The sequence below is a fragment of the Triticum urartu genome, chromosome 6A (assembly GCF_056163025.1).
Source record: "Triticum urartu cultivar PI428250 chromosome 6A, HENAU_Tu73, whole genome shotgun sequence".
In the NCBI taxonomy this organism is placed as follows: domain Eukaryota; kingdom Viridiplantae; phylum Streptophyta; class Magnoliopsida; order Poales; family Poaceae; genus Triticum; species Triticum urartu.
This window is the reverse complement of record NC_141878.1, coordinates 400408788-400414787: the sequence shown is the minus strand read 5'-3', so window position 1 is coordinate 400414787 and position 6000 is coordinate 400408788.

The window sequence follows — 6000 nt, the reverse complement described above, 5'->3', positions numbered from 1 at the left end:
GTGCAACCTCGAGGTGGACATCCTCCGGCGCGACGGCGGGCAGTCGCAGGGCCACCAGTGCGTCGAAGAGGTTGTTACCATAGTGGCCGTTGAGGGTGGCGGGCATCGCAGAGCCAGGGCACGTCGGCTGGAGGCTTGCGTCAAAGGCGTCAGCAAGCTTCTTGACGACGGTGATCTTGTCAAGGAAACCGACGAGGACCTCGTCGAACAAGGATGCGAAGCTGTCGTCCAAGCGGCCCCTCGCCCTGGCGGCCTCAAGCCTCCATGGTCTACCTGCCGGGCCATAGGCCGGCGTCGTGGACCATCTGGCACAGCCGGCTGATGTTCGCGCTCATCGCCTCCATGGTCTAGCGTAGCTTCTAGTCAACTGATCTTGCGATTCGAGTGATCACTCAGCCCTTGGTTAGCGTGCGTAGGTGCGTAGGATTTCGTACTACTCCTCGGCCCTCTACTGCACCTGCCTTTGGCTGTATGATAGGTGGGCCAGCCACCCCCTGGGGCCACGTGTCATTCACCTCCTGACCCATCTCTCACACGCACCCTGCTAGTGTATATACTCCCTCCTTTCCGGTTTATAGGGATTATCTCAAAATTTTAGTTTTTCCATTTCATAAGGCTCAATTGGTTTGTTTTCCATCAGTTCAGATTCCAAGGTGCATTAAATCATTGCATGCAAGTACCTAAGCAAGCAGGCTTGTAGCTTAGGCTCCTGCTAGTGTATATATAGCGGTTTTCTTTTTCTCTCCATATCAACCATTTTATATTGCGTACGTGTCATTCAAGAGTGAAATGATGGTTGCTTCTTCCGACTAACTTACTGTGTGATTTGACTGCTCCTTAGTGGCCCCTACACGTACTCCCCCTACGTGTATGCAACAGTCACATGTACACATGGACGCAAAAACGTGCGCGACGCCCTAATGCATGCATGTCCGAGCACACGACGAAACACACACGGTGATGCTCAAGTGCTCAACCTACACGTGCATACACACACATACTCAGTCAGGGTGAGCTAGTGACCGTATGAACACCGGAAAATATATATATTGAGCGCAATGAGCGTATTATGAAGTCCACTGACCGTATTTTTACAAATATACAGTGACAGACGGTGTATTTATCTCGTTTGAAATTAAGCCATGTTAACCGGAGAGGAGGCAGCATGGACTACCATTACTTTGCTGTGTCCCATCAACTTGCCGAACGAGGAGAAGGTTGTAGGACGGGAGAAGCTTGCGTGCGGTGGCTCGCAGGACAAGGAGAAACTTTTGACTAATGCAAGCTCTCCCTCGCTCAGGCGGTGGACGTGCAACAGTTAATTCGGTGTCAGATTGCCAGAAGCATATTACACTATACTACTAGGAACCGGATGGAGGAGCGTTTGCACTCTTATTATAATTTTAAAATGTGATAAAGCAATCTTCAACACATTTGGTTCTCTTTGAGGGTTCTCGCATGTGATAATGGAAGTTGATTGCATGGAACACTCGCCACAATTCTCGCTTAATTCTGGCTCATATCCTGTTACAAATAGTAGCGCTCAGTAATATTTCCTCTTTTTTTGTTATTCAGCATGTAAACAGGTCAGCAAACCTTGCGGAGCATCTTCGTGCGAACCATGCTTGCTGCACTTTGAATGTGGCCGAGAGCTGGCTTGATGAAACACCTCGCTTCCTACTTCTTTTTTTGGCTTCCTAGTGACCGGTGTCTTGGCTGATCGTCCTAAGAATGCTTATATATGAATAAAGCTCTCTCATTTACCCGCAAAAAAGATTAAGCCATATTAACCGGAAAGGAGGGAGTATGGACTAGCACTACTTTTTGGTGTGTCCCGTCAACTCGCAGAACAAGGAGAAGCTTGCAGGACAAGGTGAAGCTCGCTTACGCCTTTTGACTAATGCAACCTACCCTCGGTTGACATGCATCAGTCCATTCGGTGTCAGATTGTCAGAGGCATACACTGTAGTACCCAACATGCAGAGTACCATCATTGTTCAACTTCACGAAGGGGCAAAGAGCCAAGCGCGGTACTAGTACGCGTACTTGGTTTTGCACCTTCATACTACTCCACCCTCCGTCACAGTTTATAGGGCGCGCTTCATTATGATGCATTTCACTCAATGCATTTCCACCACCAGAGAGACTTTAGACGTGTTTGGTTTAATGCTCAATTAATTAGGGTGTGGTAACTGCAATCAAGTCCACAATTTTCTCTCCATGTACTGTACTACTACGGAGTGCATGCATGTGTGTACCCGGGGTGGAAGCACTGCATGCATGTGTGTACGCATTATTCCCTCTAGTAATAGACGCCGTGCTATAACTACCAATGCTATTTTTCAGGCTGATCGCTAGTCGCCTTGGTCCCACAGATTTTTTTCTTTTTTCTGAAGCGCGTTGTATAAACAGTGACGGATGGAGTAGTATGAGCGGATTCAAAGAAGAGCGTATTGATGGTTGCTTCTTCAGAGCAACTTAGAGTGGGAAAGGTGGGGCTTATGATTTGACTGCTCATTACTCACTATTAATGTGGCGCAATGACCGGGCTGAGTCTCCCATGCGGTTGTGCACTACCCCCTCGGTTCTTAAATATACTCCGGAGTATTTGTCTTTCTAAAATATGTTGAAATCTCTGTTAAGATGAATAGAATATTTAGGAACGGAGGGAGTACACATGCGAAGCAAAATGAGTGAATCTACACTCTAAAATATGCCCGTTTGAAATTTGTAAAAAGACAAATATTTAGGAACGAAGGAGTATAATTTCGTGCATGGCACATGGACCCGGATGATGAAGAGGCTTCTGGCAATGCTATCAAGCTTCCATAATTTTTTTACATAATTGACGTACTATACAAATAATTTTCCAGCGACATGAAATTGTACAATGGTGTGAGCTTTCAGCTTTTGTTTCGCGTGTCTTGCCATCGATGCTCTTTCGGAAACAATAAAAAACTAACTTCCTTGCCAATGCATGTCAATTATTAGCAGATCAGAGCTAATAATTACATCACAACTGAAGACAAAGTTGTGAGAAGGTGTTAAATTAAAATTGATCCATACTTTCATTGGCAGCAACGTCCCCCCAGCTCTGTCTAAATCAACAAGGCATGTTGGGAAAAAAGTAGCTGTCTGGAGCATGCAACATTCCGATCATTTTGTGCAGTTCCACTAAAATAGAGCTGAGCGTCCCTGTTCCAAAGATATCAAGTGTGATTACGATAATAGAGGACTGCTGATGAAACAATAAACACACAAATAGAAGTCGGTCACCTTTGCGGTCTCTCTTAAGACTAACTAGTTCGAGAAGATTAGGCTCGGAGTTGGATGAGGAGGATAGAGAAAAACCAATCTCCCTTTGTGCAGTCGCACTGAAATGTAGAGACGTTGCCCGTGTGACATTTTAGTACAACTGCACAAAACACTCTTAAGAAAAAAGGGATTTGTGAAGTTCACCAAAAGGTCGCAATAGCAACAAGGTGAAATGGATAGCCCTGTTTGCAAAAAAGAGGTAGAAAGGAAACAATTACTGGCCAATAACAGTTGATGACACATGCAACGACAAAAAAGAAGCATATTCCTTGTCCTAAGGGAAGATAACAACACAGTTGTGTTTGTCTAAAACGGTGTGAGGACAAGAATGCAATATGGAAAGTACGCCGGACGAGCTATGTTTTGGGCAAAGAACTATGGAAGATCCACATGCAATGACGTGGGAAAACAGGCAGCGGAGCAAGGCCGGAGGGGATACCTGGAGGTGATCAGGATGTAACTAGGTGAGCGGCGGCGGGCGGAATCTGCAAGCAGGTGGCGTAGGCCCTGCCGCGCCGGAGCTTGGTCAGAGAGAACAGCGTGTACCGCAGATCGGGACGTGCTGCCTCGGCGCCATCGAACGGAGAAACGATGTACTTCCTTCCTTTCCCCCAGCGGACGGGATGCGGCCGAATCAGTGACCAACGGTGAGAGAGAGAGAGAGAGGCCACCGTACTCCCTTTCCCCCGGCGGACGGGATGCGGCCGGATCAGTGACCAACGGTGAGAGAGAGAGGCCACCGCACTCCCTTTCCCCCGGCGGATGGGATGCGGCCGGATCAGTGACCAACGGTGAGAGAGAGAGAGGCCACCGGAGCCTTGTGTGAGATACTCTGAAGAGCGAACTACCTTTTCCTCCATAAAAATCATTTTATATTCTGTGTACATGCCATTGAGCGCTATAACTTTATTTAAAAATAATGCGGCAACGCGTCAAGTCAAACTTTGTTTCGTGCACGCGTGGTACACGACCTCCCTAGGTAAACAACCGCTACAGGCGTTCAAATTAGCACGCGGGCTGCCATTTCGTAAAGAAATGAGCTCCACCGTGTACCCGCGCGGGTGTGGCTGGGCATGAAGCGTGAGTACGTGGACGGTGCTCCTATTCTCTTCTTGTATATGTACACCACCTACGTCGGGTTGTGTGAGAGAGATACAAACCTAGAGAGATATAGTGTGTGGGTTCTTGAGAGTTTTTTTGGGGGGGTCAATCAAAAAAATTAACATATGCAATGTGTGTGAAATAGAGTCCTGGATATAACATATATATAGAGGGGGCGATCCACGAGAAGAGAGTGGAGGTATCATCGGCTTGAGGTGTCTATAGAATCGAAGAGAGGGATGATGTGTGTGTGTGCGCACGCACGATCGATAAAGAGTGCCATCGAATTTGTGTGTGCCCACGTCAAAGATATAGAGTGGCTGGCCTACTGGAATGTGAGATGGGACATGTGTAGTTTGTCTCTGTGGCATGGATACCTATCTGCAGCGCTCGACTATCGGTGTGTGGTGGGGGAAGAGGGAGTCCTAATTAACTATAGAGGTACAATGGCTGGTATATGTGTGGAGGAGGAGAGAGGCCTACCTCATGTATTAAGGAGATTGATCTGCCTCATGTATTAAGGGAGATCGATCGGCATCCATGCATATGTGCAGGAGATGAATAAGGTTGGGAGAGAGACAGAGCTAGAGTGTTGGAGGGGGTGGTAGTGGAGTTGCTTCTAACAAATGGTGGGATAGGCTTGCTAGACAAACGAAGGGCACACCCGCAATATCAATAAGAGAGGATATGGCTGCTTGTTGTCTGTGCACGTGCGTGTGAGAGACGGGTCAGGAGGCATGCACGAATGATGAGGGGGGACGATGTGGCTGTGGTAAGCAGACGTAACTACATAGGAAGATCAATCGCCCTTTGTAAGAGAAAGGAGAGACATAACTTGTGAGGTACGTCGATCGATGGGGGTAGTTAAAGTCGATCTAGGTATATGTTGGGAGATCGATCGGTATACATGCATGTGTGTGTTAGAAGCAAATGAGGCACGAGGAGAAGGATAGAGAGAGAGGGATGCATATAGGAGGTGGTACGAGAGGCATACTATATCGAGGGGGAGGAGTGTGCGAGTACGAGAACGATGAAAAGAGTGGTGGGAGTGAGGCATGGACGGTGACAAGAGAAGAGGGGAAGCTTGTGTTTGTGATAGGCACACCAGGCTAGAGAGGCATATCGATCGATGTGTGCCGTAAAGAAGGAGCTGGGGGGCCTACACACACCATGGGTGAACAACCTAAAGTGAAAAGACGAATTTGCGCGATGGAGCTAGAGAATGCTGAGGGAGGGTGAGAGGGATGCGGGCGTGTGCATGCACAAGAGAAAGTTAGCGCTAGATACAAAGATAAGAGGGTTGTGTGGGTGTAAAAGACGAATAGAGATCATATATACTTCATTATAAAAAGTGAATTCGGATATTTGAAGAATTTATCATAGTGTTTAAAACCAACGGATGTGTGAATATATATAACGGTGATAAACATGGTGTGGTTATGAACATGGTATACTACATTTAATATATTTTATCTCTACTCTTATAAAAAACGGAGTTGTTGATGATGGTGTGCCTGCCATCCTGCATTATAGGTCGTCTGATTTATATCTGGCGGATAGCAAGGAAACTTTGATGGCTGAAGT